Source organism: Melospiza melodia (genome assembly GCF_035770615.1).
Source record: "Melospiza melodia melodia isolate bMelMel2 chromosome 7 unlocalized genomic scaffold, bMelMel2.pri SUPER_7_unloc_1, whole genome shotgun sequence".
Classification (NCBI taxonomy): Eukaryota; Metazoa; Chordata; class Aves; order Passeriformes; family Passerellidae; genus Melospiza; species Melospiza melodia.
The window spans coordinates 3,127,060-3,152,343 of record NW_026948497.1 but is presented as its reverse complement, the minus strand read 5'-3'; the positions used below and the strand labels follow the sequence as shown (position 1 = coordinate 3,152,343).

Here is a 25,284-nt window from a genome sequence, read left to right as displayed (position 1 = left end):
ACCCGGTGCAACCAGTTCCATTCCAATGTCACCAACCCAGTGCCACCAGTTCTTTCCCACTGTCACCAGTGTTTTGGGGGTCTTGGAGGATCCCAGGCGGAGTTTGGGGCCTTCTGGGAGGCGTTGGGGGTCCCGGAAGCATTTTGGGAGGTCTCAGGTGAGGTTTGGAGTTCCCAGGTGAGGTTTTGGGGGTCCCAGGTTAGGTTTCCAGGTAATCCCAGTTGAGAATTCCCAAAGATTTGGGGTTTCCCAGGTGAGAACACGGGTCGGGTGTTCAGGAGGGCTGAGGGGCTCGGGCCTGGGAGCATTTTGGGAGCTTCAGTCAATGGGGAGGGCCTGGGGGGTGCTGAGGGGGAAGCATGGTGAGTGTGTGGGGGGCTCTCATGGATTTGATGCCTCAGGTTTTGGCTTTTCTGTTTTTCAGATTCTGTGCTGCTTTACTCTCTGGGTCTGGGCTTCATATTAAGGGATGCTGAGCTCTGTTCACAGAGCAGGGAGACAAAACAATTCCTTTCTAGCTGTGAACCCAAGGACAAATAATCCAAACTTCAGGCCCAAGAGCATAAATAATGAGCACTGAAGAGAGAAAAACAAGAAGCATGGGACTTCATCATCTAAAGAGATAATTGGACAATTAACTCCAATATGCAAATGGAGCAGAACTTATAAAACTGACAGACCTCGTGACTGGCCGTCCATTTTGTGGCCATTTTGGTCCATCTTGGGCGTAGCCCTGGCTGGGCTCTTGTTCTGCCCAAGGTGTATCCATGGAGGCCTTCTAACAAATGCCTGCTTTATTGTGTAACCGTGTCTGGCCTCTGTTCTAGGTCAGCCTTGTGAAGGCCTCAGTTTGTGGCGAGCACGAAGGGAGCCGAGGCACCTGGGCAGGGCTGGAGCAGAGGCAGAGGAAGGTGCAGCTGCTGCCCCCAGCCCGCGGCACTGGCGGGGCCCAGGTGCGGGGCAGAGGGTGCGGGAGGCCGAGAAGCTCGGGAGGAGCGAGAGAGGCGTGAGCGGCTGCAGGGGCGCTGTGTTTATCGGGTGAGCGCGGTGGGAAGGGGCGTTTTGTGCTCGGGAGCGCAGCGGGTGCGGGGCTCGCTGTGCCCCGGGCCGGGGCGGGCGGGCGCTGTGAGCAGCGGGGTTGGATTGCGGGGCTGGGCTTGGCCTGGGGCCGGCAGTGCTGGCGCAGGGATCGTTCCCGCACCGCCGCTCCGGAGCGCCGCGATCGGAATCTCACTCTTTCTCTCTCTCGTTGGTTCTTTAAATTTCTACTCAGAACTGTTAAAATTCCGTGTGTATATTCTGCTGCGAGTGCTGTAGTGATAATATCCCGAGAGACAGTCCCCTGAGATTAGCACTGAGAAACTGGGGAGCCCTTACCGGGGGGAGCCTTGTTTTTCAAATGCAAACTCATTGGACTCTCAGAAAAGATCGGTCCGCGGTGTGAACTAGAGGACAATTAGACGGGGCCCGAGTTTGGTAGTTGGGATAAGAGATTAATATCAAGTTTGATTTGCCGTAGACGCGAGGATAAATATTCAGGATGCTCAGGTGAGCTGGAGTATGCGAGGCTCTTTATGGTGCCAGCATGTCAGGGGAGTCCCGCAGCAAAGCAAAAGGAAGAGCATCCCTTAGTCTGAAAGGGAAAAGGGGAGAAAAGGGAAAAAAGAGCCAATACTGGCAAACAAAAGTAAAACAAGGGAGGAAGAAGGCTCAGATCGAGTCTCTCCCGCCCTGAGGGTGGGGTCGGTCGGGTCCGGGCCAAGGCGCGTCGCCGCCACCGCCCCCCCGCCGCTGCCGCCGCCAGCGCCGACACGATCGGGGAGCGGGGGAGGCGCAGCTCAGACGGGGCCCAGCCGGGGAAGGAGGAGAAAGGCGAGCCCGGGCAGGCAGGGACGGTGCCCGCCCCGGGCCAGGAGGAGGAGCCGGGGCGGAGCCTTGTGCCGGGAGAGGGGAGGGGATGGATGGCGGGCACCGCCCACGGAACCGCCCCGAGAGCTGGAGGAGGAGGAGCCGGGGGCGGAGCCTTGTGCCGAGAGGGCGGGGAGGGAACCTCCCATGGGGGCGGGGTCTCTCCGCTCCCAGCCCTGTCAGTTTCCATGGCAACCCTGAACGCCGGGGAGCGGCTTCGGGGAATGACGTCACCGGCGCGGGCGGACGCGCAGCCCGGGTTAAAAGACGCAGCAAATCCCGCGTGGGGCTCCCTAGGATCGGGGGTCGGCAAAATAGATTATATGGTACAACAGGGTCAGCCGAACCAGAAAGCTCCTGCTCCAGCAGCTCCGGGGAAGGTGAAATTGATGAACTCATTGCAGCCTTGAGCAAACGAAGGAGGGGGAAGATCGTGAGAAAAGCAGTCAGAGTGTAGCCCCATAGTGAAACGTACAAGATAAAAATGAGAAAAGAACCGGTTTTACAATCTCCACTACGACCAGCAGTTGGCAACCAGGGACCGATACATGTTAAGGTTCCATATTCCCTTGTGAAAAACACGGTTCACTTTCCTGCTAAAATTTAAAACTTTAATAAAGGACAGTAGGAGACAGAGACAGTAAAACAAAAATTACGGCTCAGTGCATCTTGGTACGAAGCCAAGAGCATCCCTGCTAGTTTAAGAAACACCCTTTTTATACGATTTCTATTACATCAGCCTGTTGCATATTCATAGCCTCTTATGCATATGCATCATCTAGTTTACATATTCCAGGAACTGTTTAGCATGGCTCCTCCTCAGCTCTGCCTTTTTAGAGCATGTGTGTTTCTTGGCTGTGGTTTTGGTTCCCTCTCTTGATCACTTCCACTCTGGGCCTTGGTCCACACTTTCTTCAGACGGCAGATGCTGATAGTTGGCACATCAATAGCAGGGTGCTCATGACGTGTTCACTGGATGTTATCCCGACCAAACAGACAGTTCACTCCTGACTAGATCAGCTACCACTACTGCCATGTCTAAGTTTTTATTAACAGCAGAAATAAGAGCATAGTTATTTTAACATTGTACATATAAGATTCCTCTTAATATAACAATATAATAAGCATCTGTAATAATCTTTCCTCTTCCCTTTTTACAAATAATTTGGCTTGAGCAGTATTTCTTTTTTTCTATCCTCCATTATTTGCTTTTTTTTTTTTCATAAATAATTTTTGCTTCTTCCAAGTGATCTTTCTTATTATTTTGTGTGCATATAATCTTTTGTGCAGTCCCAGATGTAGTCAGTTTTGGGTCTATAGCATTGTCACTTAATCATTAAAACTGAAAATCAGGGACAAAGACTCTCTAACTAGTTAAAGTTAGAAAGTGGTATGTTTATTACGCTGGTGGGTGGCCTGGAAGGGGTCATTCTTGAAATGCATGACTGCACCACACAAGGATTTTTGCCTTCTCTTTATTTCCCAAAATAATACATATGCATAACCCCAGCACCTCCCATCCCCGCTTTGTATTAAAATGAGGTTATTAGTCCTTCACGTATGCGCAATTCTTCTCTTGAATTGGGTCAGTGGTCCCAAATTGGATCAGTGGTCCCAGGGATGAAGTCAGGAAGGTCTTGGTCAGGTCTCTGTGACCCTCTGGCACAATCCAAGGCCCCCTGCTTCGTGATGGATTGACACAGTCCAGGTGCTGGGCACTGTTCTGCTGGTTTCAATATATTCCTATATTGGTTCACTTGCTCCTCTTCCTTCTACAAATGAGCTCCTAATGTAACAATTAGCTTTAACTTAAGCATCTAATAATCATTAACCAGTTGTTGGTGTATCTGACTTCAATATGAATTGGTTCTAACCCTCAGTTAACATCTTAAATTTTTTAAATCAGTGAACCAGGTTAGCTCAGGTGTTAAACAAGTTAGTAAAGTATATGGATTTGCTACCACAGGGTATAAATTCTGTGTTATCTTATTGACAGCCCTCAATCCACTACTATCAATTATTGGACTGATTCCTTCCTTATCTTCCTTTTGAGGGTAGTACTCAGTTCTCACTAGTTGTGTTCTTTCCTTAAGCTTGATTGCTATGTGGGGGCATTTTTCACCCTCCCTGGTACAGCAGAGGCCCATACCCTCGAAAACACTTATTTACTTATTCTAGTATCTCTTTACTAATGTCTTCCTTAATTTCAATGACTGTTAATGTTAAGCCTGACATCTTTATGTCATTTGCCTCCAGAGTAACCTTTCTCATTTGAGAATGTTTAGTGAATTGAGTGAATTGTACAAAAGCTTCTAAGTACACATAGTACACATGTTACTTTAAGGGTTTGCAAAAGTATGCCTTCTCGGACTGGCCAGTTGTTCCCCGCACTACAACCTAAACATTTTCCACAAGTACTAAAGCTTTATTTAAAACGGAATATATGGCCCTTGTGTTGACTAAAATTCTACCCTTTTCTTTCTTCTGATCTCACTGCCTCTTGCAGAGGGGTCTGTTAATCCTAGTTCTGGATGAAATTGAACTGCCAGGAGGGGGATGGGTTCGAGTGGGTAAACTTTTGGGGCCTAAGCCTTCTTCCCTTTTGGGGAGGCCATCTTTATCCTTCCTCCCTTACCTTAGGAGGAGCCTTTAACAAATCATGTGTACTCATTTTGCGAACTGTAATCGCTTTGCATTTCAGCATGATAATCTTTGTTTGATTTCATACGTTGCTATCTTATGCTGCATGCTGAACGTTTGATTTGCTTTCTCTTTGCCTTGTTTTCTTTTTCAAGGGCCAAGACCAAAGGGCAGTCTGATCTCACAATCTCTTTGCCATTCTGGGTGATTTCTTAAAACAAAAAGACATATCAGCATAAAAAACCCCATCCCATTTACCTTCCTATTTTAAAACAGTATTAACTGCAATGAAGTATTATAAATCTTCTTATTTTCTGAGCTGCTCCTACTGGCAGCCTTCTCCCAGTGAGCCCCTCCTAAAAGGGGCTAATTTAGCAACCTCTTTGCTCTTGTCAGTTCTCATTATCTCTTTCTCCTTGCCCTATCTCGCTTCCACCCAATCTTCTCTTTACAAAGCTTCACAATAGTTTCTCAGTCTTCCTCCTACACACGCACACACACACACACACAGAGCTCCAGGTGGCAGGTATCAGATGTGATTTCCCACACACGAGCTTTAAGATCTTGGGTTCTGAATCAGCTTGATCAGAAACCTTTAATTTACACTCTGGGCATGTGCCCTGACGCTTATTAGAACAGCAATACCAGCGTTTCTCACAAACACCGCACTGCAACAATACTAACGCAGCGTGCCAGCCTCTTGATGCACCGAAGGAATTGCCTGCAGAGGTAGGCTATTCTGTTTTTTACAGAGAACTCTAAATCCCTAAAGCAGGCTGTTCCCAGTCCAGACTTACTATAGTATCAGCTCAAGTCTCATAAACTCATTCATCTCTTCTATCTAAACTCCATTTTACAAAATATCAGTCCTTCCTAGTTCTCTTCTTGCACAATCTAATTAAGCCCTGTGTCTACTTACACTTGTTTTACTGCCTTGCAAAAAGGCTGTGCTTGTCACAGCAGAAACTCTGATACTCCCACAGAAACAGACACACGCACCCCCCCTTTATCTCAAATTCACTAGAGCCAGGGCTTGAATTGCTGTGAGGGGAGAATTCTTGGAATTCCTTTAATTTGCTTTACCATAGTTAAACATAAATCACCATACCATAGTTCTTCTGTGTAAAATGCTACTTTTGTTGCAAACAAAATCTGAAAATCTCCACAAACACCACTATACAATCTGAGAATCAAATTACCACCATGCAGTGGAAGAAAATCACACAAAATCACTGGGAAAGGGCATTTCTCTCAAAGTGCCTGCTTTTCTCAACATAACATAGCATACCATAATTCAGCATTTACTCACATCAGTTTTCCCTGTTATTAAATCAAAATAACAGCACACAGTCCAGAGATCAAGTCCAAACATTCAGGGCAAAGGAACTCTGAGCTCGTACTCATGGTTAAAATGTACCAAATCTACACAAATCACTGCATTTAAACACAACAAATACAATCACTGATGTTTCTCCACCCACTTCTCTATGGGACACTTCTCTCCCTGGCCCCGCAGCCTGCTGCAGCCTCAGGCCTCACTCAGCTGCTTCAAACACGGGTAGTAGTAACTCCCCCCGCACTGTAGGGCACTGTAGATCTACTCTCTTTTATACACGATACACTTATACACTTGCACGATTAGAAACACAGTGCACTGACCACACAATGCATTAACCATACAGCGACACAGTGTTTTATACACGCACCCATATAGATATTCATGTGACCCACCCCCAGGGTCGCTAGCGGCTGCTCTATCAGACAATGAACCCCCAATACAGTGTCCGGACACTACACAGATACACACAACTAGAGGTCCACTCGACCCACCCCCAGGGTCGCTAGCGGCTGCTCTATCAGAACAACGAACCCCCGTCTCTAATCTAGCTGCTCCACCAGCTACACCCAGACGTCTCTGAGTGATTTACTCCCTAGCTCTCTTTTCCCCCACCAGGGGCCCCTCAATACATACCATATCTTCCTCTGCAGGCCGGCAGGTCCTTGTCTGGAGGCAAGTCGAGACGGGCAGAGCCCCACCAGGAAAAAAATCGTAGGGAGCGCCTTGGAGGTCTGTCTGTCCTGCAGGGACAGAGAACTCCTGCCTTGGTTCGCCATAATGTTTTGTGGAGAAAAGAAGAAAACTCTACAACTTTGTCAAAGTTGTAAAGTTGCTATGTTTATTAGAGCGCTGGATGCATGCGGAGATTGCTCTCTTCAAAAAAGGCATGCGTACCTCTGAGAACTTCAGGTCTCTTTTTATCTCTCTTAAATACATATGCACACAGTTTCACAACAGTTTCATTTTTATGGGTTTCGTGTGACATTTACCACTAGTTCCTTTGTATCAGAAAAAATTCCGAGGTCAGGTTGACTTGCCCTCACAACAGTCTCTGTCTCCTTCTATCGTCTTCTGTCTCCCCCCCCTTTATCTCTGTCCTTCGCTGAAGTAACTCCACTGATCTTAGACCTTGCAGTCTAGCTAAATAACTATGGTTTCTAACTACAGACTCAACTCAAAAATGTACATTTCACTTAAATTAAAATGGATTTCTATCCTGAAAAATTTTCACTTTACTTCACTCACCATGGGCTCTGCCTCGAGCTGTGCAAATTCCATCAGTGCAAGCAGGCAGAGCTTGGGGTGAGGGGCAGAGGGAATCAGCCCAATTCCTGCCCCAGGCAAGGGACCCAGGTACATTGTCCACACTTTGCCCAGCAGTGTTCATTTGCATTTCTAAAGCTCCTCTGCAGGCTGCCTGGAATGAAGCTTCTCTTCCAGGGCAGCCATCTGGTGAGTCACATGTGGCCCCCCAAGAATATGCTTTTTTTAAAAAAAGTATTAACTATTTATGTTCAAAGTATTACAGTTAAATCTCTTGGATATTGCAAAATGCAACATAAAGGAGAACGTGGAAAAATCCAGACCAAATATTGAATCTCACACTTCTGTCCCAAACCTACCTGGCAATATAAAGTGGGAATATTATGAAAAATTTTTCTCATGTTGTAATTTTGTCATTGAAACTGCAGGGAAAACAAAAACTATCCAAGAATCTCTTTAGTGTTAGGGAGTCAAGGCATTCCTTGGTTCTGACCTGGATGTGCAACAGAAATAATTTCTTTCACAAATAGCCCAGCTGTGCAGAGAAAATCATTCCATGCCATGTGAGTTTTACTAGATTTTTCCTCAACTTTATGTAGTCTGAACCAATCTAAATCCACTGCTTTAACGTAGATTGCTTCCAAGTTGTGTAAGTTTTTAGTATTTGGTTTCCTGTTGGATCCGGATTTCTTCCCCTCTGATGTGTGAATTCGGTCCACAATCTTGGATTTCCTTCTCAGCCTTTTCCAGCCCAGGTGTCTCCAGCTCTGCCGGGGGCAGTGCCTGGGGTAGTTGTTGGTGGTTGTTTGCTGCTGGGTATTCCCAGTATGTTCGGATGTTAAACTCGTCTCCATTGAGTGGTAAAACACTCATTAAATAAAACCTTTAAATAAAACCTTTAAAATTCATTTCCCAAAAGCAAAGAAAACCAAGCCTGAGCAGAGAAATAAGATTTAAAAGAACCACACTCGGTACATTTTGCAGCACTGCAGTGGCAGGCAGCCCAGAGTGTGGGTGTCAGTGAGCCCCAGAGTGGAATTGTGCTGTGGTGTTCCCCAGCAGCTGTGGCAGTGCAGGCCCAGCCAGCGCTGAAGCTGCAGCAGTGGCAGCAAGGCTTGGCCCCAGTGGCTGGAGATGGCAGAGTAGGGTGGCCAGGATTGCAGAGGATTCCAGCCGAGGATCTGTGGGCAGGTGGAGGGGCTTGGCCTGCTGTGGAGCCCTGGCTGCTGCTGCGTTGCCTTCAGGGCAGGCTCAGGGGTGGCTTCCCATCCTCCTGCTGCGGACGGGAAGTGCAAATCTCCGGGGCTTCAGAGCCCTTGAGGCCAGGCTGAGGGGTCCCCCTGTGTTGTGCTGTGCTGGCGGCTGTTTCTGGCCTCAGGGACACTTGGCATGGGCCCCTTGGCCACCAGTGGTGCTGCTTTGCACTCCTTAGGCAGGAGCTGATGTCCTGGCTGGGTGTTGGCAGCAGCAAAGTGCCAGGGCAGGCTCAGTGCCAGCCCAGCTTCCTGTGGGAGAATGTGCCTTGATATCTGCTCCAGTGGTTGCTGAAGCAGTGAGAATTGCTTTTGCCCCCCTGTTAGGTGCCATGGTGTCAGCAGAAGATATTGAAGCATTCCTGCTCAGGGCATTTCAGTGCCAGGCTCTCACAAGCACCCACAGCTGCGTGGGTTGAGCTGAGCATGGGGCAGTGACCTGGGCTGTGTCTGATTCCCCTTCCTTCCCTCCCCTGGAACAGGGTGTTGCTTTTAGATGCCACTTGTTCTGGTTGCTTCAGAGTACTTTGGCGAGGCTCCATATCTAATTTTCCCTATTTTCCTGGGGCTGCCCACACTTCTGGGCTCACTTCAGATATGCCTCGTCAGACATTTGACACAGAGGTACAACAGAACTGGCCTCTGTATCTCTTTTTATAATATTAATTTGTGTTACGAGTTTAGCGATCAAATCCCTTCCCAGTAAATCATGATAGCAATTAGGAGCAAATAAAATTCACACATTTCAAACCCATCTCCCGGATCTACTAACAGTGATTTAATAAAACCAAACATCTTTCCCACTTATCCCCTCACTAATTAAACATATTTTTAGCATTTTCCCCTCCTTAGGTCTAAGATTTAGAGTGGATTTAGAGACTCCTGTGTCCATCAGAAAATGCCTCCTCCCAATGCAGACCCACTCTGAATGTTCTGAAGGGCTGCAGTATGGAGGGTCCCTGGTGTGATGGGAGCTGTGACAGCCCTGCCAATCCATGTCCATCAAGGGGTAGACTTGCTGGTCCTGAGGGTGCTGCTGTCTGTGCTTGCAGTGTCCTTGTGCCCTGCAGCTGGAGCCCTGGTTCCTTGCCAGGGGCTGTTTGGGTGGGCTCTCCCCTGCCGAGGAGGGCAATGCTTCTGCCAGGTGCTTGTGGCCAAGCTGTGCCCTGGGTGCTGGGGCCCCCTTGTGCCCTGGAGTTGATCCCTCAGGGGCTGTGGGAACTGTGCCCTGGCCTTTGCCTTCAGCTTGGCCTTTTGCTGCTCCCTTCTTGCATTCACCTGCTGTGCCTTTGTGCCCAAGTGCTGCAGGGCCTCCTTCTGCCCCCTCTGCAGCCCCCTCAGTGTCTGTGGGTGCTTGTCTTGCTTTACAAGAGAGGTGTCTGCTCGGGAAGGCAGAAATAGCCTCTCTTGGAATGGAGAATGCAAACCGCCTCCCTCTTAATGTTTAGAATAGTGAAATCAAGGGACTCTCAGGCAAAGATATGGGAATAGGAATACCAGTTCTTTACTAGTGTGTATAATAAAGCAAACAAACACCAACAGCTGCGGCACTGACAGCAAACAGAGCCCAGACCCAGTCCCGGCCTTTGGGCTGTGGCGCTTTCCCCTTGTGTGCAGTTCCGGGCACGGCCGGCAGGGGCGTTGGTGGCTCCCGTGGGGCGGGGCAGCGCATCCCTCCCATGGGAACCTCTCTGAAGGGAAATAGAGCAATCCCTTCATCTAACTCTTTCACTTTTTTACCTTCTCTAGCCTTTCTCCCGTGTTTTGGGAAAGAATTTGGAGAGGGCTGCCTTTTAACTGAGCTCCTAGTGTTTTGATAAGGTGCTTCCTGTAGAGAGAGAGAGTTTCCCTGAACAGCCGGAGCTGTGGTTACCAAGGGGACGTAACTCAGAGCAGGACGGGGTCAGGGGAGGATATCCCGCCGAGGCTCGGTGGGAGTGTGGGCAGGGTCTGCTGCTGGAATTGGCAGAGGGAGATCTTCCCGTGGAGCCCGAGGTGGAGCGTGGGGAGCCCCCACATGGCTGATGGCGGCTGATCGGGCAGGTCCTGGCAGAGCAAAGGCAGGTGGGAGAGCCCGGCAGCAGCGTCGGTGCCCAGCGCAGGTGTCACGGGCAGGGCAGCTGGGGATGGGATGGCTGGGACCCCCCATGGGTGCGGTGGGCGCGGTGACCTCGGAGCAGGCGGCAGGACAGAGCAACCCCCATCTTCCCCAGCATGGCCGGCAGAGCGGCCGCAGGCCAGGCAGTGGGAGCAGGGCAAACAAATTCAGCAACAGTGCTGGGGCAGGTGGAGCTGCCCTGGGCAGTGATGCCGCACCTGGGATGGAAACCGGGGCAGGCGGAGCTGAGGCGGGCAGCGAGCCGGGACCCGGGACAGGCGCCTCGGCCGTGAACGGAGGGGGCAAGACCTGCAGAGGATCCCACTCTCTTTATGATTTTTCCTCCTTTTCCCTTCCCTTCCCTTCCCTTCCCTTCCCTTCCCTTCCCTTCCCTTCCCTTCCCTTCCCTTCCCTTCCCTTCCCTTCCCTTCCCTTCCCTTCCCTTCCCTTCCCTTCCCTTCCCTTCCCTTCCCTTCCCTTCCCTTCCCTTCCCTTCCCTTCCCTTCCCTTCCCTTCCCTTCCCTTCCCTTCCCTTTCCCTTCTTCTTTTCTTGTTTTTTCTCGGAGGTTTCTGATACTTTAAAGATTTTTATTCTTCTAAAATCTCCTGTCTAACATATGGCATATTCTCTTCTAGATTAAATGGGGTTTTTTACAAATAAATCCAGAGCCTAGCAAATCTAAACTTCTGCTTGGATACTTTGAAATTGTCAGTGATCTAGCTCATGACATCCTAATGTTGTTTTTCCCATCACCTTTTTATTTATCCTTTGGCAAATTAAGCATCTTTCAGTTACTTGTTTGCAAATCCAAAAATCCCAATGCACCCGTAGTTCCTTAAAAAATGATCACACAAAGCTTGGGTTTTCTGATTCCTGTCTTCTAATATTTTCTTAGAAGCATATTTTATTAAGTAATTGTCTTCCATCATGAAGTTTCCATTTCCCTGATTTATCTTGTTCACTTCCTGTCTTGTTTAAGTCTTTTTTCTCGGCTTCGCTAAACTTTGGATTTTCCGGTTTTTCCTCATTTGGAGTTAATATTAACATAATTCTTTCACCTCCATTTTCTGCTGCATCCTTAGCTTTGCGATCTGCCAAATTATTTCCTCCTCTTTCTGGGGTCTTTCCCTTTTGGAGTTCCCTAATATGTACTATAGCTATCTCTTTTAGGTAATTGTAATGCCTCTAAAACCTCTAAAATAAGTTCCTCATGTACTAATCCTTTTCTTCTTGAATTAAGTAATCTTTTCCCTTTCCAAATTTTTTAAAGGTATGTACTACTCTAAAGGCATACCTTGAATCAATATATATAGTTCCTTTATTTTATGTTAAATATTCTAGTGCTCTTTTTAAAATATATAATTCACAAGTTTGAGCTTACTAGTTTAAGGTTAATTTCCCTTTTTCCACAGTTTGCATGTTTTTCCCATCGACTACTGCATACCCTGTATTTTCTCCTTTTGCAAGGAGGTGTATCTCTATTATTTTTTCTTTGTTTTCCCCTGTATCCAACTTACAGGTTTTCTGTGTCATTTTTCAAGATCTTATCTATTCATCTTCTGCCTCTGTTTTTCACATTCATTAACAACATAAATACCACTTTTCTTTCAACTACACACAGAAAAATAAAAATCTTTTTTCTCACACTACTTTCAGTACAATACACCTCCCTCCAAGGAGATATAGTGAAGCTTAAAATACAGAATCTACATTACCTATACTTTCATTCGTTTACATTCACTCACTTTTATTTCTCATTCCCTTCCACACATTCTTTCCCACCCTCAGGACACAGAGTGGATCCCTGTTGACAGAGAATCGCGGGTCCCTGTGGCCCCCCTCACCTTGGGGTGGCCTCTGGGTCTCAGTATCTCCGGGCCTCGTGGGAGGGCCCTGACTCTGCTGCCTCCGGTGCCGTTCACCTGTGAGGCTGATTTGTGTGTCACTCACACTCTTTAGCCAGGGCCCCCTCACATGCCCTGGGGACAATGGCCCGTTTGCAGGTCACCTGTACGTTATGCCGCAGCCCTCACACGCCCAGGAGAACAATGGCTTATTTGTGGGTCACACACTCCTCTTTCCACAGCCCCGCTTCCTACCAGCTGAGGCTGATTTTGTGTGTGACTCACTCTCACACACAACAAGACAACAATAAGGTACCTTTTGTTATAAATGATCAAATCGAGAGCCAAACTTATAAGAAAATTTAGCAAAGATTTAATAATTTGTCTGTGCGACTGAAGTTCGGTCGTCAAAAACAACACAGCCAAGGGTCAGCGTCGAGCCCGGGTTTGGTGCTGAGTGAACACGGATCTGACCTCCGAATGTCAGAGTCTCCCCCCGTTCACAAATGCTGCCTGACGCAGCAAGTTCTTTTACAATTTAGTCTGCTCGAGGCAGAGATGACCGAATGTTCTTTGTGTCTCTTCCCATGCATAACCGTGTTTTCACCTGTGCAGAGGTGGACAAAGACTCAGTCCTGGTGTCTGATGTTGTCAGTGGACTCCGGGGAAGTCAGCATTAACATGCATCAGGGTGGGGCTGTGGATCATCTTGGTAGCTGTATAATCGTCGAGATGAAAATCACTCTTGGCTGGACCTGGTGGCCCGGGGAAGCCAGCCATTATCACCCTGGAAGCTTCTGTTCTTTCATTGAAAACCCCAATGTTTATCTAACCAAGTCCAGGAACTAGATGTATATGAATAAGACACTGCTCCTGCCAGGGTGTTCAAAAGACATAATGTGGATTTTACAATATTTTATACATTAATAGCATGAATTATCTCTACCATATACTACACTTTCACATCACCTATTACAAGTTTAGGTGTTTCTGGCCAGTCCCCGTGCTCTTGGATATCCCTCAACCCGGCTGTGCTGCCCAACCCCAGATGCTCTTGAGCATATCTTCAATCTGGCAGAATTTTGCCCAACCGTGGATGCTCTTGGAATGTTAATTCCACAACCCAGCAGGTTTTAATTCTGGATGTTCTTGGGCACTCTTATCCCTCAAAGCAGCAGAATTTTTAGGAGCCCCTTTTGTCCCATTTCCTAGTGGACTGGGCTCAGAAACTCCTCTGCTCCCTTCCTCCGAGGGGTCCAGCCCCTCTCTGAGACCCAGTCCCAGTTACCCCAGGGGATTCTCTCACTCTTCTTATCACTCGCTGTGTCTCTTTACTGGCTGCTTCCCTCGAGGAAAGTTGGAAACACAGCGTGGGAGACTCCAGCACTCACTTGGCAGGTCTAGGACAAGCAGCCCTCGTCTCATTCACAGCCCAGAGCAGAGAATGAGGGGAGAAGGGACCTTGGGAGCCCAAACAGCCTCTGGCATTCCGAAATGGCTAAAGCGAAGCGAGGGGAGCTTTTGGCATTGGTGGGACTGCCAGCAGCCTGGGCAGGGCAGGCACTGAGGAGAAGGGGGACCCCCAATCCAAGCGTGACCCCCCAGCACCTGGGACAGGGGGGAACCCCCGAGCTGTGACACCGGCGCGGCTTGTGGCGGTGGGGGTGCGAGGGTATTGAGGGCGGTGCTGCGCAACTCTGCCATTGTATTGCTGGAGGGGATGCAAAGGTGACTGCTCCCTGTGGGGGCATAGGGTATGAAGATCCCCTGCCCCACTGGGGGTTGCTGTAGCTGGGCCGCTGCATATTCCAGGTGGGAGGGGGCTGGCTGCGGCCCAGGTGCCCCCTCCCTCTCCCGTTTCCCTGGGGTCTGGATCTGCATTCCTTAGCTAAATGCCTCTTCCTTCCACACACCCAGCACGGCCCCCTACCTCCCCCTTGGCGTGGTGGAGCATCTGCTGATAGGCGCCTTGGCTGGGGGCAGTTTACTGCCAAGTGGCCTGCCTGGCCACACTTAAGGCATGCCATCACACTGGTTATTGCAGTGTGAACTGCTGCTTGAATGGGAGCTAGATGTTCCTCCTTTGCAACGTGTCTGATCATGGCAGCTATATTAGACCCCTGCGGCAGTGACCTTAAAATGTCTTTGGTGGCCGAGTTGCATTGCTGGCGTAGACACTCTGCCAGCATGGGACTCTTCGCCTCTGAGGGTAACGCAGAGGAATCTAATGCGGCCTGAAGTTTGTCCACAAACTGAGTGAAGCTCTCACTCTCACCCTGTTTTATGGAAGACCACGGAGATGGTTTGGCTACTACTTTAGAAGCATCACGGATGGCTTCTCGGGCAGCACGGGTTGTTGTCATGACCTCATGGGCCCGCAAGCCCTCAGCCTGTTGCTGGGGGGTGATCATAGTGGCGTCTGTGCCCATTAGCCTCTGTATGCTGGAGCCGTTCAGTGGGTGGTCTGCCCCTGTTACCAAGGCTAGCTGTTTGATGCAACTGTCCTCCCATTCTTGTTTAAAAACGATCATCTCCACACCGTCAAATATCATTCTACACGTCTGCTTAAAATTAAAGGGAAGCATATCGTCCCCACCAAAAAGGCCGTCAATAAGTGTGCAAACCATGGCAGAATTAATTCTCTTATCCGCAATCACTTTAACAATTGCCTGCACATCTTTCGGATTGACTGGTGAATAAGTCCTTTGGTTTCTGCCTGCCCCCCCCACACGAACCGGGAACACCAGAGTGGCAGACGGAGCCCATTCCGCGCAAGCCATTTTTATTTTCCGCCAGTTTGTAAGCGGGGTTCGGTTTTTCTCTGGTAACCCCTTCACCCATGCAGGAGCGCTGTGGCTAGTGACCTTACATGCCGCTGCTCTCTCTCTGTTAAAGCTAGAATCTGAGTCAGAATCCTCTGACCCTATCTCGGGCTCCGAGCTCGAGTCCGAGTCCGAGCCGTAAGTCGAGTAAAGAAACGCTTCAGGGCTGCTCTGCCTTTTCCTCGGGCTCCGACCCTGCCCCTTCCTGCGGGGGTTGGGCCGTTCCCTCCCCCTGGGGTCCCCCCGCCTCCTGCTGGGGGAGGTCCTTGCCCTACAAGGACTTAATTTGAATAAAGCGCTCTGATTGGTCTTACGCGCCTCTGCGGGGGCTGTCCCGTCTCCCCGCTCGCCCGCGCATGCGTTGTTAGGGGGGCTGACTGTGTTTCCGCCCCCCTCCTCCTCCTTTCCGCCCTGACCACGCAGTCCGGCGCCATTTTCAAACGCATATGGTGGGGGGCCGTTTTTATCGGTCCCTATGGGGTCCGATATTCTGGCCGCATTCCGCGCCTCCTCCGCAAGCCCCTGCCAGAACGCCCGCGTGTGCTCCCCCCCCTCCGATGGTGAGTCCGCTCGCTGAGGGGGATCCGGCGTTCGCGCCTCCACACGTCCGCCCGGGTCAAGCACCTCCGCGGTTTGTGTCGCCGCGCCCACCCCCAACTGCGGCACGGCTAATAAACAAGTTTGAGCGGCTTTCCAGGTTTCTTGCTCTTGTCGAGCTTTTTGTAGAGCCTGGACAACTCTGCCCCACGATTTTAGGGCTTTCCCTGAACCCAAGGACATAGTGTCCTCCGCCAGGGCTTCTGTACAATTATCCCACACGTCCGAATGTAGGATGTAGGACATCCACGGGGCTTTCAATAGCCCCAAGCTTAATCAATCTTGACAATGCGAGAGTTAAATCCCTAAGTTTACATTCTATACCCCATTGTGCATGCATCTCTGTTACGACCTTCGCTATGGCTTCCATCGTCCACGCGGGTCCGGGAGCGTCCTCCCCGCTGCGGTCAGACCTGCTGCCGCAGCCGCCGTCCTCTTTCCAGGAGAATCCCCATTCGCCGGGCGCAAGCCGCTTTCCCGGGTGCCGGCACCAAAATGTTGCTTTCTAGATTAAGGCAGGCGACTTGGTTCTGAGGTACAGCTTGACAGCTTACTCTCTAGGGCCGTTCAGGCTAATGACATACGCAGACACTAATGTGGTGGATGGTCAAAAGGCGTTTATTACTTCTTCTCATGGGGTCTTATAGTCTTAGGGGTCTCTACGTCAAAAAGGGGTTTGTCTTTCTTATCTATGGTTAGTAGGGAATGGAAAAGTACTGGGTAAGGAGTGGAGAGTTGCTGACTTTACTGTTAGTGGGGCAGCACTCTTATTGTTAGTGGGGCCACATTCTTATGTTAGTTTCTTATCTATGAAAAACTGAGGGTCTTATCTATGGGAAACAGAGGGGCCTGGCTTTCTGTGACATCGCGAGTTTCTTCCACAGCGCCTCTTCCCTAGCTACCACAGATACCTCAGTTAGTGGACAACTGGAAAACAATGGTGTGGCCCAACTGAAGGTAATCCCCATTTTGATGAAACAATCCCCTCTGCTTGCAGACAGATCCAAGGGTCAGAGCAGAGCCCACTAGCTCAGCAGGAGAGGTCCAAAGAGGAGTTTTTAGGGTTTAAAATGTAACACAGTATGGTGATGTGATGATTTTTACAGGCTGTATGTAAATGCTCTAGGATTTGTATCTTGTACTAGATTGGTTAGTGAGAAATAGAATATTCAACACAGAAGGAGATTTATTGTATTGTAACGGGAACCTTACTCTCTTATGCTCTTCCCCTCTTACTCTCGTACCCTCTCACCCTCTCTACCCCTCTCTTGTCTCGGGCCTGCTCCGAGCTGTGCCGGGCAGCTCCAAGCAGGGCCCTGCACCCAGGCCCTTTGCAATAAACCACAAGTTCCACAACCTGGCTGCAGAGATCTCTCGTCTCCATCTGTCCCGACCGTCCTACCCCCCGATGCTCCTACAAAAGCGCTCACCCCTTGTTTTCCCCAAACCAGGATTTCCCATTGCCAACCCCAGGGAGGCTGCGAGGAAGAGGAAGATGCCCCGGGACACTGAGGCAGGTGAGGAGGAAGTCAGTGCCCCTTTCCCCTCTGTGCTGCTCCATCTCCCAGCCCAGCACGGGCCCAGGCTGCAGCTCAGGCCTGGGGGGATCTCCTTGCCCTTGCCTGTGGCATGGAGGCAAATCCCATCCTGTCCTTGTCCTTCCTCCCCCAGAGCAGGAGGTGAGCATGGAGAGCAGGGAGGACAAATGCCCGTGGCAGAACCTGGTGGAAGATGCCGTTTTGAGCGGCTCCATGGCGCAGGAAGCCAACGGGGAGGAAAAGCCCCGGAGATGCCACACGAGGAGGGGCTGAAAACGCAGCTGGCGGGGATCTGAGGGGGAAAGAGCCAGCCTGGGCCGGGAAGGCGGCCGGAGATGGAGCCAGAGCTTGGAGCTGGTGCTCCATGAGCAGCTCCATGATGGGGAGAAGCCCCACACGTGCGTGGAGTGTGGGAAGAGCTTCAGGTGGTTCTCAAACCTGATCAGGCACCAGAGGATCCACACTGGGGAACAGCCCTACGACTGTGGGGAGTGTGGGAAGAGCTTCAGCGTGAGCTCCAGCCTGATCAGCCACCAGATGATCCACACTGGGGAACGGCCCTACGAGTGTGAGGAGTGTGGGAAGAGCTTCAGCGTGAGCTCCAGCCTGACTGTGCACCAGCGGATCCACACTGGAGAGAAGTCCTATGAGTGTTCCAAGTGTGGGAAGTGCTTCAGCTGGAGCTCCAGCCTGAACCAGCACCAGAGGATCCACACTGGGGAGAGGCCCTACGAGTGTGGGGAGTGTGGGAAGAGCTTCAGCCAGAGTTCCCACCTGATCAACCACCAGATGATCCACACTGGAGAAAGGCCGTACAAGTGCTCCGAGTGTGGGATGTGCTTCAGAGAGAGCTCCGGCCTGATCACGCACCAGAGGACCCACACTGGGGAGAGGCCCTACGAGTGTGATAAATGCAGGAAGAGGTTTCCGACCAGCTCCAGTGTCCTCCTGCACTATCGGATTCACACAGAGGAGAGGCCCTTCCGCTGTCCCGACTGCGGGAAGGGATTCAAGTACAACTGCAACCTCGTCCCTCACTGGCGCATCCACACTGGGGAGAGGCCCTACGAGTGTCCCCAGTGTGGGAAGAGCTTCTCCAGCAGCTCTCACTTGATCCAACACCAACGGAGGCACCAGTAAGGGAAGCCCTGCGAGTGCCCCGAGTGCGGGCAGAGCTTCGTGCGCTGCTCCAGCTCCACCCCCCACTGGAGGAGGCACTTTGGGCACAGCCCATGTGAGCCACATTCCCTGTGATCCATGTTGAGAACACACCTGGCTGCTTCTCCTTTTAATTTCACCTTAATTTTTCTCTATTCTCCATCTCTTTGCACTGCAAAAGCCAAGAGGAATGGATCTGTCACCTCCGAACCACTCAAATCCCAGTGAAAACAGCTCAATCTTACCCCAAAAAGAGCTCAATCCCACCTCAAAAAACTCAGTCCCATGCCAAACTCACTCAATTCCGCAACCACCAGGCTGAGATGAGGTTGGGAAATGATTTAGTCGTGGGGTCTCAGTTAGAGCGGTGGGATGGAGATTGTGTGGGGCTGGGTGTGTGGGATGTATTTGACAGCAAATAAAACTCTGAGACTTACTGATTTCTCTCCTGTTCATGTTCAGTCTGTTGCAGTTCTGTTTGCAGAGTGCCGCCTTCTCAGCTCATTGTCTTGGTGTCCCCTTTTCTCTCCTGCCTCTCTTTGCCTGCTCTGTTTCTCACTCAGTGTCTCCCTGGATCCACGGACCACCAGAGACCCTGCCCTGATTTAATTGACCCAGGCACCACCAGAGACCCTCCCTATATTTAATTGCCTCAGGGACCACCCAATACCCTCCCCTGATTTATTGCCCCAGTGACCACCAAAGACACTCCCCTGATTAAATTGACCCCTCCCCTGATTTAATTGACCCCTGCCACCAAAGACCCTCCCCTGAATTGACCCCTCCCCTGATTTAATTTAGCCTTTCCCTGTTTTAATTCCCCTTCCCCTGATTTAATTGACCCCTGCCCTGATTTAGCTGTCCCCTTGCCTGATTTAATTGACCCCTGCCCTGATTTAGATGTCCCCACAGACCCTCCCCTGATAATTTATTATTTTATTTCCCAGTTGTTATTTTAATTCCCAGTCCCAGGAGCTGAAGTCCTGAAGGCTGGCAGGGAAATGTCTCTGTAGGATTTTGCTCCATTTCCCTTCAAGGGCAGGGACATCTTTTCCTGGCTGGAAGCTGGAATTGCAGACTTTTGGAATGTGTGCAGGGCAACACGGACTGGCATCAAACATGGACTGGGATCAAATAGGGGTTGGGATCAAATATGGACTAGGATCAAACAGGGACTGGGATCAAATAGGGACTGGGATCAAATAGGGACTGGGATCAAATAGGGACTGGGATCAACTATTGATTGGAATCCTACAGTGTGAGATAAACTGGACTGAGCTTATATAGACTGGATCAAATACGGGCTGGGATCAAATATGAATTGAGATAAAAAATGGACTGGGATCAAATATGGACTAAAATCAACTATGGACTGGGATCAAATCAGGAATGGGATCAACTTTAGACTGGGATCAACTTTGGACTGGGATCAAATATGGCCTGGATCAAATATGACAGATTTTATGGACTGGGATCAAAGATGGACTAGGATGAAATATGAACTGGGATCAAATTTGGATTGGGATCAAATGGACTGGGTTCCTACAGACTGGGATAAACTGGACTGAGGTTATATAGATGTCGTGATTTGAGAGGAAGTTAGTTTTCTGGGATATGAAGTGGTCAGGCCAATAGGTGCTCACATTTGAATACTGGCACCTGGTTTGGCCACTGGGGACATTGGATACGCCTCTGAGAACTCAGGGGTTAAAAAGCAGAGCACTCCCGGGGGAAGATCTCTTGGGTTCCAGCGAGGGAAGCAGGTTGGACCGCCCCTGCCCAGCTCCTGGTTGGTTTGGGGCTGGGTGAGGTAGGCCTGGCCGGAGGATGGAAGGGTGGAAGAGCACCGAGAGGCATTGGGCAGCCACACCTCCCCCCCAGGAGACAGAGAGAGACAGAGCGCCTCTGCCACTGTGAAATTTGATATCCTGTGCTGGCAGCACAGCCGGGCTGGCAGAGAAGGGTCCGGCAGCTGTGGGAGCTTTGGGAGGGTAGAGCCCGAGCTTTTAACCCTTTTTCGGACAAGGAAAACTTTGCAGAACATTAATCTTTCCTAGAAGAGAGATAAGAGATGAAATGGAGCAAGGAAATGTGCAAGTGTGAAGGTCTGGGCAAGTGAAAGATGTCAGGAGAGTAGAGAAGAATCTTAGGTGGGAAGAGATGATGGAGTGGCCTTAGCTGGACTTTTCCTGTATGGCCATGGACAGAACCATGTTTCCTGTGACACAGAGACTGCAGCCAGGGGGAGGCAATGGCTCAGAGCCAAGAGGGTTCAGTGTTGGTACCCCTGGGCACCAGGGGGTGAAATTTGGGGGACACAGGTATCCCAAAGGTGAGACTGTGCCCTTTTTGGAACGGGACAAAGCATCCTTAAAAGGACAACCCTAGAAGTAGCTCTGGTCCATGTGCACTGGTGAGAGCACTGGGCATGGAAGGAAGATGTCACAATGGCAGATGTTCTCCAGGCGGTGCCACGAGTGACGTGGAAACACACGAGGTTTCAGCGGTGTTTCCTGGGGAAGCCTATGGCACAAGAAGGATTCCTCTCCCCTTGATGAACTGAGAATTGATTACCTAAAGGGTGATGATGGACCGAGATTTGGTGATTTGGGGGATAGATGTATTGGAAATTTGGTGGCAGGGGGAGGAAATGTTTTTGGAAAGTTTTCATTTTCCCTGTGTGTTTCTTGTTACTTAGAGTTGTAGTTTAGTTAATAAAGGTTTCTTTTTTTTATTTCTAAGTGGGAGCCTGCTTTGCTTATTCCTGGTCACATCTCACAGCAGACACCAGGGAGCATATATTTTCATGGGGACACTGGCATTGTGTCAGCATCAAACCATGACACCTACGCTGCCAGTTGGCCTTTTTCCACCTCTCCAGCCATCCCCACGGAGCATTGGCTACCATCCATGAATCAGTGTAGAGGTAGAGCTTTGGCCATTTCTCTCCCTTAGCATTATCCAGGGCCAGCTGAACGGCTTTGAGTTCTGTATGTTGGCTTGATCCAACTTCTCCTTCAGCGGCCTCTGCAACCTGTCGTGTGGGGCTCCATACGGCTGCTTTCCACTTCTGGTCCATCCCTGTGATGTGACAAGAACCGTCAGTGGAAAAAGCGTAGTGCATTTCCTCTGGGGGCAGTTGGTTCTAGGGAGGAGCCTCTTCAGCACGTGTCACTGATTCTTGTTGCTCTTCATCAGTAAGACCAAAGTTCTCACCTTCTGGCCAGTTTGTAATTATCTCCAAAATCCCAGGGTGATTCCGGTTTCCAATACTGGTGCACTGTGTGATAAGAGCAATCCGTTTACTCCATGTAGTGTCAGTGGTGTGGTGGGGGGTGGGAACCTTTCCTTTAAACATCCACCCCAGCACCAGTAGTTGGGGTTCCAGGAGGAGTTGTGCTTCCGTGCCAATCACCTCTGAGGCAGCCTGGACTCCTTATTAGGCAGCCAAGGTTTCCTTCTCTGTGGGAGTGTAGTTGGCTTCTCACCCTCTGTAGCTTTGACTCCAAAATCCCAGTGGTCGGCCTTGAAGTCTCCCCAGGCACCTTCTGCCAAAGGCTCCAGGACAAGCCATGGTTCCTGGCTGCAGAGTAGAGCACATTCTTCACCTCTGGTCCTGTCCTGACTGGCCAAGGGCAACTGCATGAACAATCTCCTGCTTGATCTGGGCAAAGGCTTGTTGCTGCTCAGGGCCCCAGTGGAACTCGTTCTTCTTGCAGGTGACCAGGTAAAGAGGGCTCACGATCTGACTGTACTCCGGAATGTGCATCCTCCAAAAGCCTACGGCACCTAGGAAAGCTTGTGTTTCTTTCTTATTGGTGGGTGGAGACATCACTGTGATCTTGTTGATTACGTCTGTAGGAATCTGATGCCGTCCATTAATAAGGCCTCTGATCAGCCTTATCATGAAGCAGAGCCTTGGTGCTCAGGATCTCAGTCCCTGAGGAGGGATCGGGTCCCGAAGCCAGCTCAGGCCAATGCTGAGGGGCTACCTTTCTAGCAAGCCTGGTGATATTCAGCTCTATAGTGATTAGCAGCTCTTAGGACCTCAGCTCTTTGCTTGCTGGGTAGTGGAGCCCCAGGCTTGAGGCAGCAGCAGACGGAAAGCGGAGAAGGAGAAGGCAGAAGCTGTTCCACAGAGAAGGCTTTATCTGGGGGTCCATGAATGGTCTCAGCTCTTCTTCTTCTGAGCTAGTAGGTACAGTATGCTACTTTTATAGGCTTGGCAAGCATCCCAACTTGACCAATGGCGAGGGAGTAGGGGGACCATAAAATGACCGATAGGTAAAGGCTACCATGGCATTGCCTTACATGGTTATAGAGAAAGGTTATAGGGCAGATGTCCATGGAGTCAGGAAGCTTCCTTGCTGCTGTGTCAGCATTCCTTTTGGTAGATTCTCCATGGTGCTTTTGCTAAATGAATGGGGTTTACTACAGTCCATCTTGCCACTTCCCTCCCAGGAACTGAATCTCACGAGCTGGTCCCTTTACCTTGATTTTTTAACGGCAAAACCAGCTCCCAGGAGGATTTGGATGATTTCCTTCCCTTTCTCAAACACTTCCGCAGCTGTGTTCCCCCCAGACAATGATGTCATCAATATACTGCAGATGTTCTGGAGCCTCACCCCTTTCTAGTGCAGCCTGGATCAGTCCATGGCAGATGGTGGGACTGTGCTTCCACCCCTGGGGCAGTCGGTTCCAGGTGTACTGCACTCCCCTCCATGTGAAAGCAAACTGCGGCCTGCATTCTGCTGCCAGAGGACTGGAGAAAAATGCATTGGCAATGTCTATAGTGGCAAAGCACTTTGCTACCTTGGACTCATGCTCGTACTGGATCTCGAATTTGTCTGGCACGGCAGCGCTCAGTGGTGGAGTCACTTCATTCAATGCACGATAGTCCACAGTCAATCTCCATTCTCCTTCAGATTTTCACACAGGCCAAATGGGGCTGTTGAAGGGTGAGCGGGTCTTGCTGACCACACCTTGGCTCTCCAGCTCTTGGATCATCTTTTGGATGGGGATCACAGCATCTCGAGTGGTTCTATACTGTCGTCGATGCACTATGGAAGTGGCAATTGGCACCTGTTGCTCTTCTCCCTTCAGAAGTCCTACTGCAGATGGGTTTTCTGACAATCCAGGCAAGCTGTTCAACTGCTTGACACCCTCTGTCTCTACAGCAGCTATTCCAAATGCCCATCTGAGTCCCTTTGGGTCTTTGAAATAGCCACTTCGGAGGAAGTCTATACCTAAAATGCATGGGGCTTCTAGGCCTGTCACAATAGGGTGTTTCTTCCGTTCATTTCCAGTCAGGCTCACCTCAGCTTGCACCAAAGTAAAATCCTGTGATGCCCCTGTCACACTAGCAATAGAAACAGACCCTGTCCCCACATGTAATCCTTCCATAAGCCACGAAGGTCCTTCAGGGAAAAGGACTCAATATTTGCATCTGATCTTGCACTCGCTGCTTTGACTCCTGATTTTATGAGGGGAGGCATTGAGGTTCCTACTCCTTCATCATCATCATCCACATCATCCACTGGTCGATTGGTCTTGTCCGTGCATTTCTCACTTCTAGTACTGACAGCAACAGCCATTGGTTGGGGCTTATTTTCTGGTTTAGCTGCTGGCTTAGGCTCACTATCTGGTTTGGCTGCTGGCTTCAAGCCTGGGCTGTTGGCTGCAGCCTGAGTCACCGGGATAGTTGCTGATTTATCTCCCTGCCCCCCTGCCTCTGTCTGCTGCCCGACAGGATCTAGCAGTGAGCGATGAGCACAAGCCAGGGCCCAGCTCACTGCAATGACCTTCCTCTCCTTAGGCTCATCCTGGTACTTCTCTTTCAGATATTTCCCCACCTCAGCTGGGTTGTGAATTTGCTCATGGGGAAAATCCCAGACTATAGGGTCAGAGAATTCCTTCAGGATTTCGCCCATATCCTCCCATTTCCCACACCACTTAGGATTTTCCACACTGGGGTCTACTCCTGAGTCAGGGGTCTCATCAGCCCGTCTAGAAATCTCAGCCCTCATCCTAGAGAAGCAGCAGGCTGTATAGAGGAAGGTTACCAGATTGAATACCAGAAAGATGGTTTCTTTAACGTTCAGGGGAAACTGAACATCCTTCAATAGTGATGCAACAGATTCATAGAAGAAGGAAAGCAAAGGGTGAAATGCCTGATCCCCTGCTGCTCCTCCTCTAACAAACTGGATGCATAACCATAGCCATGAACCATTCATACCTGGAGCAGACCCCAGCATGTTTATAAACTTTTTACACATCATTACCACCAAGCCCAGCAGGATAGCGATTCTGGTCACTGTCCCTCTGCTATAAAAACTACATATTAGGGACAATACTAAAGCTATTTCTGGGTAAGAAAATAAACTTAGGGTCCACAGAGGTATTAAAATCTCAAAAAACCTTAGGGACCAGAAATGCATGCAAGCCTTCACCCCAACAGACATTATGAATTCAAAAAGCATGGCTATTAGCTGCTTTATACAAACACAGAGTAATGCCAACCAAAATGCACTCAAAACAGGGTTTTTCCACTCTCTCTCGAGCCCCACGTATTGGGCGCCAATTTTTGTCCTGGTTTAGGGTAAATTTGGTAGAGAATCTCCAATGGGGGCCCCTCCAGAAAACAAACCCACACGGCCCCTCCCCCCAACCAGTTTGGGAAGGATTCCTCAGAGAGAAGTGGAAAGAACCTGTTTATTTAACAGGCACAGCACCCCCAGCCACAGAATGAACAATACCGGATGACACCGCTCTGAAAAAGGTGACAAATTCAGAAAGTCTCTCTCGGGGGTGGTCGCTCTGTTCT

The 25,284-nt window shown here is 49.9% G+C and overlaps 1 pseudogene; it reads left to right on the top strand.

The window, feature by feature from the left end:
* Positions 1-25,284, top strand: part of LOC134432716 (uncharacterized) — an 899,340-nt pseudogene that overhangs the window by 550,564 nt on the left and 323,492 nt on the right.